The sequence below is a fragment of the Anomaloglossus baeobatrachus genome, chromosome 5 (genome assembly GCF_048569485.1).
Source record: "Anomaloglossus baeobatrachus isolate aAnoBae1 chromosome 5, aAnoBae1.hap1, whole genome shotgun sequence".
Classification (NCBI taxonomy): Eukaryota; Metazoa; Chordata; class Amphibia; order Anura; family Aromobatidae; genus Anomaloglossus; species Anomaloglossus baeobatrachus.
The window spans coordinates 108,258,425-108,273,941 of record NC_134357.1 but is presented as its reverse complement, the minus strand read 5'-3'; positions in this window follow the sequence as shown (position 1 = coordinate 108,273,941).

Below are 15,517 nucleotides of genomic sequence, written 5' to 3'. Positions count from 1 at the left end.
ACAGAAGTCCAACAGCCACGTTTAGGATGACACTAGGTACACTCAGTGTTTGCTAGTATAATGGCTTAGTAAATATCAGTTTGAGTGTGCAATGCAGGCAGAGGTGCTGCAAATATCTGTGCACTACTGGGACTATACAGAAGTCCAACAGCCACGTTTAGGATGACACTAAGTTCACTCAGTGTTTGCTAGTATAATGGCTTAGTTATAATGAGTTGGAGTGTGCAATGCAGGCAGACGTGCTGCAAATATCTGTGCACTACTGGGCTTATACAGAAGTCCAACAGCTACGTTTAGGATGACACTAGGTACACTCAGTGTTTGCTAGTATAATGGCTTAGTAAATATCAGTTTGAGTGTGCAATGCAGGCAGAGGTGCTGCAAATATCTGTGCACTACTGGGACTATACAGAAGTCCAACAGCCACGTTTAGGATGACACTAAGTTCACTCAGTGTTTGCTAGTATAATGGCTTAGTTATAATGAGTTGGAGTGTGCAATGCAGGCAGAGGTGCTGCAAATATCTGTGCACTACTGGGACTATACAGAAGTCCAACAGCCACGTTTAGGATGCCACTATGTACACTCAGTGTTTGCTAGTATAATGGCTTAGTTATAATGAGTTGGAGTGTGCAAGGCAGGCAGACGTGCTGCAAATATCTGTGCACTACTGGGACTATACAGAAGTCCAACAGCCACGTTTAGGATGACACTAAGTTCACTCAGTGTTTGCTAGTATAATGGCTTAGTTATAATGAGTTGGAGTGTGCAATGCAGGCAGACGTGCTGCAAATATCTGTGCACTACTGGGACTATACAGAAGTCCAACAGCCACGTTTAGGATGACACTAGGTACATTCAGTGTTTGCTAGTATAATGGCTTAGTAAATATCAGTTTGAGTGTGCAATGCAGGCAGAGGTGCTGCAAATATCTGTGCACTACTGGGACTATACAGAAGTCCAACAGCCACGTTTAGGATGACACTAAGTTCACTCAGTGTTTGCTAGTATAATGGCTTAGTTATAATGAGTTTGAGTGTGCAATGCAGGCAGACGTGCTGCAAATATCTGTGCACTACTGGGACTATACAGTAGTCCAACAGCCACGTTTAGGTTGACACTAGGTACACTTGTGGCGCCCCAGGACCTGGTCGCCACAACAGCATTGACCTTTCAAAGGGTTAATGATGAGCCTGGAGGTAATGGGGAGATCCATTGGCCAGCAAGTTTAACACCCAACGCAGTTCTCACTCTGGCCAGCAGGGGGAGCTCTGAACCTGGAATTCCAGGGAGCTTTCCTCAAGTCTGGCCTGAGGGAGGAAGTAGTGGTCAGTCTGTAGAGAGAAGTGGAAGGAAGTAGACGCAGAGTGAGCTGTCCTGTGGATCTGGGGCCTAGAGCTAGAGTAGCTTGGCCCAGGGAAGCAGGAGTAGCTGAGAGGCAGCGGAGAGACTCGGACATCGGAGTCTGTGGCCACCAGGGCTTAAAATACTCCCTGGTAGCCGAATCCGAAGGGCAGGAGAGCTGCAAGCACCTGGCCCATAAACATCCCAAAGGTACAGCTGCAGCATCAGGGCCCGGTGTGGACTCCAGCAGAGAAGCACCAGAGAGGGCCTGCGCAGCCTGCTACAGAGGGAAAGGGACGTACCATCAGTCCCAGCAGCAAAGAGGGCCATTGCTGGATTCAGAGAAGCAGGGTCCTATCATAACAAAGAAAAGCACAGGAGTAGGCCTCATACTCAGCTGGCCAGAAAGATCACCCCAAGTACTTCCAGGCCGACCGGATCCCCATCACCACCTGTAACGGTCTCCCAGGACTGGACTGTTCCCAAAGTAAAAGAGGAAAAGGTAAAGAGACTGTTGTTTGTGCCTGGTTCTTTCATTGTCTGTCGGCCCTGCACCGTGTTAGCTACACAACCCCATAGACTTTCACGAGCACTAACAGTGTCCCCGGGGCTCCGCTCCACCTGTGGGGAGCAGTACCACCATTGCTGCCATAACATCACCCCGGAGGCCTCACACAGCAGCGGCGGCTTAATAGCCGCAGACCACAGGTGGCGTCACGAACACAAACTTTATTCATCAAGCCACATATTCTACTGACACCCACCAGGGCCACGGAGCCGGGCCCAGCCACCACTGACTACCACCGGACTTGTCCGGCCCGGCACCGGGTGTCCCATAGCCCTGGGGTGGGCGAGTCAACTTTTGGCGTCACGAACAGGATTTCGTGCCCGGTCCCACCGGGTACTGTGCGCCTGCAGAAACTGTGCTTAAAAGACTGTGTTACTGGTTGCAAACTGCCGCCGCCATTAGCCTCGCTGAGCGCAGGAAGAAGGGGGGCGTGCCTGACAAAGAGCGCGAAGGGAGCGCGCCATCAGAGCAGAGCGCTGTTAACCCCACGCGACCCAGAAGGGAATTTGAAAAGTGAACGGAGCCTGGTAAGGTTCATTAAGGGGGAGGAAGATGTCCGACTCGGAGGGAGGGCAGGTGGCTGCCATAGCCCGAGACGCCGCGGCGCCAGCCGAAGCAATCCCAGTCGCCGTCGCCCCAGCCCCCGCTGTAGCGCCGGTAATGCCGATCACAATGCCGTACATCCCGGGAGCGGAATGGCTGCCGCAGTACTCCGGGGAGTCCCATACCTTGAGCGACTTCAGAGAAAGTCTGCACAGCTTGTTCCGGGTGTATCCTCTGACTGAGAGCCAAAAGTTGGGCATATTAATGGGGCAGCTAGCTGGCGCGGCCCAGCGTGAAGTGAAGTCCTGGCCTGATACAGATAAAGGGACAGCAACCCAGATACTGGCCAAGCTAAAGAGTACTTTTGACACCCGCACCGCAGCAGAAATAAAGATGAGATTCTTTGGGTGCAAACAACGGGCCACAGACAGCATAAGGGACTATGCCTTAAACTTGCAGGAGGCCCTTAAAGCAGTTAAACAGGTGGACCCAGAGAGTGTACGTGAAGAACACAAACTCCTAACTGAGCAGTTCATAGAGGGGCTCCTGTCAGATGCCCACAGGACCCAGCTGCGTATCATGGTCCTGCAGAACCCTGCTCTGGACTTTGCAAAGTTTAAGGACCAGGCCATCCGGGTACTGAGAGAATCTACACCGAATGACCCAGTACCCCTCCGGCCTCTTGCTATCACGTACCCCGGGGTGGTGCCTGCAACACGAGCTGCTGCAGGGGCTGAGGCGCAGTCCCTGGATAAGGATCCCACTGCAGAGCTCAGACAGCAGGTCCAGGAGCTGACCAAGACTGTAGCTGCCCTTGCCAAGACCGTGCAGTCTCTACAAGTGACCCCATCGCCTGCAAGAATCGAGTTGGCCTCCAGCCCAGATGACGTCCCATGGATGCGACGGAGGAGGATTCCGCCGACCCGAGGCAAAGACACAGACCGGTATGATTCAACGGGACAACCGATCTGCCGCCGCTGCAGCCAGGCGGGCCACATTGCACGACACTGTCCTTTAAATGGGCCGAGCCTGGGGCCAGGAGCCAACCCCCAGGTGTAAGGAAGCCCGGCTCAACCCCCAGCCGCAGCAAATATGTGGGAGGACGACCGGTCCTTCCTATTGTGCTGGATGGGATCCCTTTGCATGCCCTCCTGGATATGGGGTCCCAGGTAACAACCATCTTTTGTAACTGTACAAAAGATATTGGGCTGATTCAGACATTGACCATGGCCCAGATGATGATTTAACAATTGTGGCCAGTAATGGTCAGCCCTTACCTCAAATTGGGTATAAAGAAGTAACCATTAAAGTGGGGCGGGTAGAATTGCCATGTCAGGGGATGATAATTGTAGATATTGATCGCAAAGAATCTGACCCACTGCTAACCATTGGTACAAATGTGATAGAAAATTGTATTGCCGAAGTGATAATTTTGTTGCAACAGGCGTCTGAAACTGCCAGCTCCGGGCAGCAGCGTGCCCTACAGAGGGAGATCAGAGCCCTGATGAGGAGGCAGCAGGTAGAGCTGGCCGGAGGAGAAATTGGCAGTGTGAGGGTAAGTGACCCCCTCCCCATTGCAATACCCCCAAGAAGTGAAATGTTGATATGGTGTCAGGCAGCAATAGGCCTCAGGGGTCAGGATTACCATGCCTTGGTAGAACCGGTGTATTCAGACAGTAGGCCTGGAGTCCTGATAGCCAGAGGGGTAGCAGACGTTCGCAAGGGGAGAGTGCCCGTCCGTGTCCTGAATTGTGGGGAGGAGGAAGCCAAATTGCCCCGGTACGCCACTGTAGCAAAACTGTACACTGTCAGCAACAATACCATCAAAGCAGTGGAACCCTTGATCCCGTCCGACCAGGCGGAAGACAATGGCTCCAAGGGGCAGCTGGAAGACTGGTGCCAAAAATTACATGTGGGCACCGACTCCACCCCCTCACACCAAAAGCATGGAGTTTACCGGGTGGTACAGGAGTACGAGCGGGTCTTCAGCAAACACCCCCTAGATTTTGGGCAGGTGAAAGGGGTTAAACATCAAATCCCCACGGGTGAGCATCATCCCATTAAAGAGAGATACCGCCCTGTACCCCCCGCACAGTATCAGCGTGCCAAAGAAATGTTACGGGAAATGAAGGAGGCTGGGGTTATCAGAGATAGTTGTAGCCCCTGGGCAGCTCCACTAGTGCTCGTAAAGAAAAAAGATGGTACAATGAGAATGTGTGTAGATTACAGGCAAATTAACCGCATTACACATAAAGATGCTTATCCACTACCCAGAATAGAGGAGTCACTAACAGCCTTAAAGTCAGCTAACTATTTCTCCACCTTGGATCTCACCAGTGGGTATTGGCAGGTTCCCGTGGCAGAGGCGGACAAGGAGAAGACTGCATTCACGACACCAATGGGCCTCTGTGAGTTCAACTGTATGCCATTCGGGCTCTGCAACGCCCCAGGGACATTCCAAAGGTTGATGGAGTGCTGCTTGGGCCACCACAACTTTGAAACCGTGCTGTTGTACCTGGATGACGTCATAGTCTACTCCAAGACTTATGAAGACCACCTGAGGCACTTAGCAGAAGTGTTTGAGTCCTTGTCGAAATATGGCCTGAAGATAAAGCCGTCCAAATGTCACCTCTTGAAGCCAAAGGTACAGTACCTGGGTCAGGTGGTCAGCGCAGAAGGTGTGGCACCTGATCCGGAGAAAGTCACCGTAATCAAGGACTGGCCAAGACCCACCAAGGTAAAGGAGGTGCGGCAGTTCCTTGGGCTGGTGGGCTACTACCGAAGGTTCATTGATGGTTTCACCAAGATAGCAGCGCCCCTTCAAGATCTCCTGGTGGGCCAGCCAAAGCAGGCTAAGAAGCAGAGCCCTCCATTTGAATGGAGCAGCCAACTAGAAACATCCTTTGTCCGGCTGAAAGGGGCTCTCACGGGAGAAGAAATTCTGGCCTACCCTGACTACAGCCAGCCGTTTGTACTGTATACAGACGCCAGCAACATGGGACTGGGAGCAGTTCTGTCCCAGGTGCAGGGAGGCAGAGAGAGGGTGATAGCTTCCTACTGGCGTATGCTTCGGCCCACAGAAAGGAATCCAGAAAACTACAGTTCCTTCAAGCTGGAGTTCCTCGCTATTGTTTGGGCAGTGACTGAACGCTTCAAGCACTATCTGGCATCGGCCAAGTTCACCATCTTCACGGACAACAATCCGTTGACACACCTGGCAACAGCCAAGTTAGGTGCGTTGGAACAGCGATGGATGGCCCGGCTGTCTAACTTTGACTTTACCATCAAGTATCGGGCTGGCAAGAAGAATAACAATGCTGATGCGCTGTCCAGAATGCCTCACTTACCCGAGTCTGGAGAAGACCTGGATGAACTCGAAGAGATAGAGTTACCGGCTTTCCATCACCAAGGTGTTTCCCAGTGTGAGCATGCTGTAGGAGTGAAGCGTTCGAGCCAGCACGAGGTCTCGGTCAACCCATTACTCCACCATAATTGGGAAGAGACACAGAACGGTGACCCGGCCGTGCGATTGGTCAAAGAAAAGCTAGCACAAGCTGAGACCCATCTTGGCCCAGATGCTCTAGAAGAAGCCCAGCAGCTGTGGAAGGAGAGGGGACGACTGTTCACATACCAAGGCAAGCTCTGCAAGAGATATGTCAACTGGCGAACGAATGAACTCGTCTGGCAGATAGTGGTCCCACAGAGGGATGCTCCAATGGTCCTAGCAGCTTATCATGATAACGCAGGACACTTCGGGTGGAAGAAGTTGGAGACCCTACTCCGTGATCGGTTCTACTGGGTGCACATGAGAAAGACCGTTGAGAAGTGGTGCCGAGACTGTGGTCCGTGTAACCTGAGGCGGAAAGATGATGCCAGCCAGAGGTCTCCCCTACAGCCAATTGTCACGAAGCAGCCCCTGGAGTTGGTGGCCCTGGACCACGTGAAGTTAACACCAAGCCGGTCAGGCTATGTGTACGCCCTCACCATTGTGGACCATTACTCTCGTTTCCTGGTAGTAGTGCCCGTGAAGGACCAGACAGCCAGAACAGCAGCTAGAGCATTTCAGGCATACTTTTGTCGACCTCACGGTTACCCTGAAAGGGTACTGACCGATCAAGGTCCTGCATTCGAGGCAGAAGTGTTCCAAGAGTTCTGTAACATGTACGGTTGTAAGAAAATCAGAACCACACCGTACCACCCCCAAACCAATGGATTGTGCATGAAGATGAACCATGTGGTTATTGATATGCTCAAGACTCTACCTCTGGAAGAAAGAAACCAATGGCCAGAGAAGTTACCAGATCTGGTAGACCTGTACAACCATATCCCGGTAAATTCGACCAACTGCAGCCCTGCTTACCTGATGCGAGCAAGACCTGGCAAGTTACCTGTAGACTTTGAAATGGGGACTGTGTCACCTGAAGCGGTTCAGGAGATAGAAGATTCGGATACAGAGCGACAACAGCAGTACCGCAAGGTCCAGGAATGCGTAGAAAGGAGCCTGTCTCAAGCAAGAATGAGACAAGAGCAGCATTACAATAAAACAGCTCCAGCAACTCCCTTAGCACCTGGAGAACAGGTCCTCAAGAAAAAGGGGAGGGCGCATAAATTAGATGATCAGTGGGAGAATGAACCCTACACCATTATCCCCTCCAACTTTGACAATAGTAAGGTATGCCTCATAAGCAAAGATGAAGGCAAGACCTATCAAGCAGTTTCTCGAGACCGCCTGAAAGCATGCCCCGAACAGTGCAGAATCCAAAAAGAAGTAGAAGAAGTACAAGAAAGTCCCCAAAGTCCAGAAAAAGAGGAAGAGATGATCCAAACAATCCTGGGAAAATTCCCCAAAACTTGGACCCGAATAAACAATGCCATAGTGGTACCAGTGTTGACGTTCCCGCAGTTGGTCGAGCCAGAAACAGAAGAGGTTCCAGATCCACCTAAAGAACCGTCCGCTCCAACACGAGATGACACGCCAGCAGTGGAACAGGAGAATCAACCCCTTGTCAGTGGTGAACCTGTCATACCCTTGGCGACTCTTAGACCACATAGGCAATCGTCACGCTTACCTATCAGGGTTAGGCCTACCTGTAGTGCTGAGGTAGAAGACACACCAAGTAGTCAGGGACAAACACCAGAGCTACGCAGGTCTCAACGCAGCACTCGAGGACAGCCCCCTCCAAGGTATAGAGAGTAAAAAGAAAGAGTACTTATTAGAATGTAAATAGTTATGTGCAATGTCTGTAATGTTGTGTATAAAATGTTTTTCTTTTTTTTGATTGAGAAAATGGACAATTGGGCCACTGGACTATGGGTGGCCAACACCTAGCTGTACATAGTTAGCACCAGTGTGCTCAGCACCCCTGAAGAAAAACCCGTCCGGCGTGCATAGAGTGGGGTCATCAATGCTCTGATGCACGCCCAGAGCCTACGTTGGGGGTTTTATCGCGGCGAGTCCCCCATGGAGCAGTGTAATGGACACCCGGCTGGGAGCCACACTGGACTCTTAAAGTTGTTTAAGGTTGTAACATGTATGTCTTGTTTTGTTTTCCACAGTCCGGGAGTACTGAATTTAACTAAGGGGGAGTGTGGCGCCCCAGGACCTGGTCGCCACAACAGCATTGACCTTCCAAAGGGTTAATGCTGAGCCTGGAGGTAATGGGGAGGTCCATTGGCCAGCAAGTTTAACACCCAACGCAGTTCTCCCTCCGGCCAGCAGGGGGAGCTCTGAACCTGGAATTCCAGGGAGCTTTCCTCAAGGCTTAATAGCCGCAGACCACAGGTGGTGTCACGAACACAAACTTTATTCATCAAGCCACATATTCTACTGACACCCACCAGGGCCACGGAGCCGGGCCCAGCCACCACTGACTACCACCGGACTTGTCCGGCCCGGCACCGGGTGTCCCATAGCCCTGGGGTGGGCGAGTCACACTCAGTGTTTGCTAGTATAATGGCTTAGTTATAATGAGTTGGAGTGTGCAATGCAGGCAGAGGTGCTGCAAATATCTGTGCACTACTGGGACTATACAGAAGTCCAACAGCCACGTTTAGGATGACACTAGGTACACTCAGTGTTTGCTAGTATAATGGCTTAGTAAATATCAGTTTGAGTGTGCAATGCAGACAGACGTGCTGCAAATATCTGTGCACTATTGGGACTATACAGAAGTCCAACAGCCACGTTTAGGATGACACTAAGTTCACTCAGTGTTTGCTAGTATAATGGCTTAGTTATAATGAGTTGGAGTGTGCAATGTAGGCAGAGGTGCTGCAAATATCTGTGCACTATTGGGACTATACAGAAGTCCAACAGCCACGTTTAGGATGACACTAAGTTCACTCAGTGTTTGCTAGTATAATGGCTTAGTTATAATGAGTTGGAGTGTGCAATGTAGGCAGAGGTGCTGCAAATATCTGTGCACTACTGGGACTATACAGAAGTCCAACAGCCACGTTTAGGATGCCACTAGGTACACTCAGTGTTTGCTAGTATAATGGCTTAGTTATAATGAGTTGGAGTTTGCAATGCAGGCAGACGTGCTGCAAATATCTGTGCACTACTGGGACTATACAGAAGTCCAACAGCCACATTTAGTATGACACTAGGTACACTCAGTGTTTGCTAGTATAATGGCTTAGTAAATATCAGTTTGAGTGTGCAATGCAGGCAGAGGTGCTGCAAATATCTGTGCACTATTGGGACTATACAGAAGTCCAACAGCCACGTTTAGGATGACACTAGGTACACTCAGTGTTTGCTAGTATAATGGCTTAGTTATAATGAGTTGGAGTGTGCAATGCAGGCAGACGTGCTGCAAATATCTGTGCACTATTGGGACTATACAGAAGTCCAACAGCCACGTTTAGGATGACACTAAGTTCACTCAGTGTTTGCTAGTATAATGGCTTAGTTATAATGAGTTGGAGTGTGCAATGCAGGCAGACGTGCTGCAAATATCTGTGCACTATTGGGACTATACAGAAGTCCAACAGCCACGTTTAGGATGACACTAGGTACACTCAGTGTTTGCTAGTATAATGGCTTAGTTATAATGAGTTGGAGTGTGCAATGCAGGCAGACGTGCTGCAAATATCTGTGCACTATTGGGACTATACAGAAGTCCAACAGCCACGTTTAGGATGACACTAAGTTCACTCAGTGTTTGCTAGTATAATGGCTTAGTTATAATGAGTTGGAGTGTGCAATGCAGGCAGACGTGCTGCAAATATCTGTGCACTACTGGGACTATACAGAAGTCCAACAGCCACGTTTAGGATGACACTAAGTTCACTCAGTGTTTGCTAGTATAATGGCTTAGTTATAATGAGTTTGAGTGTGCAATGCAGGCAGAGGTGCTGCAAATATCTGTGCACTACTGGGACTATACAGAAGTCCAACAGCCACGTTTAGGATGCCACTAGGTACACTCAGTGTTTGCTAGTATAATGGCTTAGTAACTATCAGTTTGAGTGTGCAATGCAGGCAGACGTGCTGCAAATATCTGTGCACTACTGGGACTATACAGAAGTCCAACAGCCACGTTTAGGATGCCACTAGGTTCACTCAGTGTTTGCTAGTATAATGGCTTAGTTATAATGAGTTGGAGTGTGCAGAGGACAGGAGGGTACAGTGCCAGGGTTGTGGTGCTCTGGGTATAGGAAAGGAAGCCTGCCTTTCTATTCCCTCCTAATGGGGAAATGCAGCGAGGAAATCCCTGACCTTAGCTACACAGACGCTGTCTCTGTTTTCAGGACCTGTCACCTATGGCTCTTACCCTGCCGGTACGAGCCCTTAAAAGGACTTATAGAAAGTGCTATCCCTAAGCTGTCGAGCGCTGTGTATGGAGCGCATACAGCAGTATCGGCGATAGGACAAAGGACGGAGCTGCGCCAGTGATGTCTGACACCAAGGACGCAGAAGAGAAAATGGCGTCCGGACGGGCAGATACTCGTTTTTATAATGCAGGAACATGTGACATGGACATCCTATCACACATGCCGTTGCTTCTCTGGCTAAAAGTCCACTTAGCTGTGTGTGTGTCTGGGATTGGCTGCCATAATGGCCCTCCCCACTACACGCGCGCGCTTAGGGAAGGAAGACAAGGAAAAAAAAAAAAATGGCAATCGCCATTATACAAACAGCAGTGATCTGAAGGCGCTGTTCCCGCACACTATACACTGAAATTTCAGAATAGTGTGAGTCACAGAGTGACTTACACTATTACAGCGGAAAGCCAGCTAGGAATTAGCTGTTTTTTTGCTGCTAGAACCGTTCTCGAACGTTTCTAGAACTATCGAGCTTTTGCAAAAAGCTCGAGTTCTAGTTCGATCTAGAACAGGCCCCAAAATCACTCGAGCCTAGAACTGGAGAACCTCGAACCGCGAACTGCGCTCAACTCTAGTTAAGAGCCTTGGAACAACGATGGGTTGCACGACTGGCTAATTATGACTTTACTATCAAATATAGAGCTGGCCGCAAGAACACTAACGCCGACGCCTTGTCCAGAATGCCCCATTTGCTGGATGAAGAAGGGGACGAAGACGACCTGGAAGAGGTTGAGCTACCAGCATTCCATCAACCCCATTCGGGAAAACGGCCTCGAGCAAGTATTCACCAGCAAGAGATAACTTGTGACCCATTGCCCTACCATGGGTGGCAAGAAGCTGAGGACCAGGATCCTGCAGTCAAGCTAGTTAAGTTGCTGTTATCCAGAGCTGATGCCCATTTGGGACCAAATGCCCCTGAAGAGGCCAGGAAATTGTGGCAAGACCGGAGTCGGCTGTACTTACACCAAGGCAAGCTGTGCAGGAGAATGCGGACGCAGTTCCTGTTCATATTGAATCACTGGAGGGAAGAGATGAGGAATCTGGCGGTAGCGGTGCGAGCCCGTGAGATTGAAATCCCACGTGAAGAAAGGGTAAACGGTTACCCAGTCCCTGATGATTACCCTAATCCGGCCATGGCGGCTGAGGGATCCGGTCCGCCCCCGCTTGCGGCAACCACTCCACCGTCACCTACCCTATCCTTTTCGGATACCGAGCTGCCATCACCCATCCCGGCAGTGGAGCCTGCAGCATTTTCATGTGAAGCTCCAGCAGCAGCCCCGATGTCTCCTGTCATCCCAGTCACGTCAGCGGTTCCCTGGAGCCCGGCCAGATCAGACCCGGCCGCATCACCGGGCCCGTCCTCAGAGGCGGAGCACCCGGGCCCTGCAACACTGGCTGCGGAGCAGTCGGTCTTTCTACCTACAGTAGCGGGAGTGGGACCTTCCAGTCCACTGGTTCCACTACCGCGCGGCATCCCGATGGCTGTTGGGGCCGCCCGAGTCCATCTAAAGCCAGAGCCAGTCAGGGAGCTGAGGCCAGATGCCGATGCCCCCTGCTGGGAATGACCATGACCACAGGTGATACCGACCACAACCCCGGCAGATCAACGGCAGCAGGAGATGATTGCTCGTACCCAGAGAGAGAAGGATCATTTGAGGAAATCTACGTTCCATGTACGAGGCCCAACGAGGAGGGGCATGATGCACCGTTTTGAACCTGAGAAAGGGTGGGGTTTCCTGTCTGAGGCCTGTCTTGCTGAAAAGGTGTTTGTTGCAAGAAGAGATGTCGAGCAGCACCTCCCAAGAGATCCCCCGGGCCGCAACCTGGAGCCTGGGGAGGTGGTCAGCTACACCCGGCACTGGGGTGAGCGGGGCTGGTATGCCCTAGATGTGAAATGGCTCGCTATGGTGAATGAGCGGGTTATGCCAGCTGCCGCTGTTGGTTACCAGTCTCCCTGTGAGCGGTACCAGTAAAGTAAAAATGTTAATACTGAAAAGTTAACGATGCCCTAGAAGGTATCAGTGCTTTCGTTTGTTTTTTTTCACAGTTTGTTATTTTTCATATATAAACTGCTAGAAAATGAATGCTTTAACGAAACGGTTTTAAATTAAACGGGAAAGTAACCTGATTTTCTCTAGATTTGCTACAAGTGTACAACCGGTACATGGACTTTGTCGACTTTGTCAATGACTTCGTAGTTTTAAATAGTTAAGTAAAAATGGACCATGGTCACAGGACTGGCGTGACCAACACAAACTGGTGTCTTGTACATAATTGCACCTCCTGTGCCAAAGAGTCAACTGGCACACCCTTAACCCGACCAAGGACTCATTTAGGTTTCCAGAGGAAACAGGTTATTTGGGTGGTGGTTAGTGGGACGATGGTACTGGACTGTCGCAGGAAGGGACCGCAACGTGGTAGGTTGGGTCCCCGCTGCCATCACAACCAGTGGCGTCCCAATGCTGACAGGTGAACTCTAAGTTTAGTAACGTTAAAGTATAAGTACCTCCCTAATGTGGGATGAACCTGTTGAATAAATGTTATTAATGTTAACCTTTCTTTTACCAGTTCAATAAATACTTGGCGTCCTGTAGCTCACTAACGAGCTACGCTTAACCAAGGGGGAATGTGACGTCCTGGCCTATCAGGTCGTCACAAGTGTTCCATGCAATCTGCCCTTCTGCATGGTACCCGCTCCTCCTTGGTTACGGGTCTTGTCCCTTTGGTGTTGCTAAGAACAGGTATACACAAATCCTGAGGAACACTCTGCACCACAGCCACCAGACACCTATTGGACAGCCTGAGGGGAATAGGGCCGCCCAGATGGAGGGATGGTAGAAGGAGGGCCAGAAGTGTCAGGAGTAGGAGAGAAGTGGAGGGAGAAGTGCCAGTGAGCAGTGACAGGAAAGGTCAGCTGCGGAGCTGGGCTCCTGTAACCGTCCCAGGTGCCAGACGTTGGTCTGGCCTGTAAGGAGCTGGAACCCTGGTCGCATTGGATAGTGACAGGGGGAACGGTACTGCCACGGAGGGCAGACCGGCGGCCTTGTGCTACAACTGGGCAGAGGCCAGGGCACGACGGGGTACGCGGACCCTAGGCTGGGAAGTAGCTTCATGCAGCCCAGTAATTCACCCGACGGGAACGGAATCTTCATGAACCGCTCTCCACCCACTCCAAAATCGGGGTACTAGCGCAACGGTGGGATAGGACTTCCCAAAACCATCCAGAAAATCCCAAGCGTGAACCCTGAGAGCAAGCTCATTTTGCTAGCCACGCAGGTGAGCGGGACCTGAGTAGTTCTAGGTGAAAGGGATCCACCAAGTGTAAACATGGTGCCAAGGGACAAGGCTTCAGACCAACCAGCAACGCCAAAAGGGCACGGACACAACATGTTCGAACTAAGGCTGAAGGGCATTCAAGACTTTGGTTTACCTGGTGTCAGTATCTCTGGACTGTGTGAGTACACTGTGCCCCTTTGCTCCCAACGGGTCCCCAGCCATCCAGCACCGAGCCCCGGGACATCTTCCCCTGCCCACGGAGGGGTTAACATCAATAGCTGCCATTCCATCGCTCCCGGGCACTCCCTTCTCCCTTAAACGCAGCAGTGGTGGTATCCCAACTTTTAACACGAACCGTTAGTGGTGTCACGAACATTATCTAAATCCACCCTTTCAACCCACCTTTTATTTTTGAGAGGCCACGCGACCCCGCCTCGGGTCCGGAGACCCCTCGAGCCACTGCGGATATGGATCCGAGCAGCCCGTCGGCTGTCGCGGGGGCGGCACACCCACTAATAAATGCTGGGACAGTTAGGCAGGTTCAAGATATGCACCCAGAACTGCCCGTGGTTCTAGGTGCACTTGGGAACTGACAGGTTCCCTTTAATATAAAGAGTCCTGTGTTCACAATCCCCATCTCTTGGTCAGAGTATAAAGGGTTATATAGAGCATCTCTCTCTGGAGAACCCATCCTGTAAGACAGCCAGTCTAAAGATGTGAGTGGATGTGTGCGTATCTATCTGTGTATCTCTGTGTGTGGGTGACCCTAGAATGTATGGACTCTTGGTGGTAGATAGAGATGAGCGAACCCAATGTTTGGTTTTTGAACTGAACACCAACTTTAAAAAAACAGAGTTTGGGTTTGGATGCTTTACGGGCAAACTCCACTTGTGCGAGCATTGCTGTGATCAGGTACGCTTGATGCTCAGCCCTGTGCAAGCCTCCTGCAGTGTTTGAACAGCTTGCACTGGGGGGGGGGGGAACAGCAGCGTGATTAGATGTAGTGTACAAAAAAATAATTGAAAATGGAGCCACTAGACTCCTCTTCCACTCCTCAATGACATTACTGTCATGCGGTGTGCTGCTCTGTACGTACCAGGTGTCATAGTGACTTCAGACTCTGTTCACATTACAGAGTCAGACATGCCACCTGGTGCTTTTCTGTTGCTTAGTCAGAGCCAGGCATCAACCAATTTTGTGCTCACTGGTGATCAATCTGGTAGGAGTTAATTCCTGCTAACCTGTGAGTTGCTGCTGGTGTCACAGGTTACTGAAGACCTATCACAGCCGCCTCGGCCCTTTAAACGATCCTGTCCCTCCATGCTGAATATAGTGTAAGCAATATCGGTTTTGGTGCATGGTGATTCAGCTTCTGGAGAACTGCTGAATGCTATTGTGATGTCTTGTGGAGATACCATTGTCGTTGTGTATTTCTTTTCTTTATGTCCACCCTGTGAACATATTGTCTTTACATCCATGAGTGACTGATGTGAGTTAGTATTTTAGTTCCTCCCTGTCTGTCTATTTGTGTGGCAATTTATCACTTCAGTCCTGGCCCATTCCGGGGTGGGTGTGACGAGGTATAAGACCAGGGCTTTTCAGGAGTTAGGGTTACGTTGGATGTCCAGACCTCGTCACCATCAGGCGATGAGGGACAGTTAAGGGTTCCCCTAGCCTGTGGGCCAGTTTAGGAGTCCCGATTCCAAGTCACTATTTACTATTGTGACAGTTATGGAGCTGGTCAGTGCTGGATTTCCCATCAGGCACAGTAGGCACTGTGCCTGGAGCCTGCAAATTTTTTAGGGCCTACGAACTGTAGAAAACAAATATCCTGTGATAAAAAAAAATAATGTGAACTAATACATTTTTATGTGATTTTATAGGGAACCTGTCAGGTCCAATATGCACCCAGAACCACGAGCAGTTCTGGGTGCATACGGCTAATCCCTGCCTAAA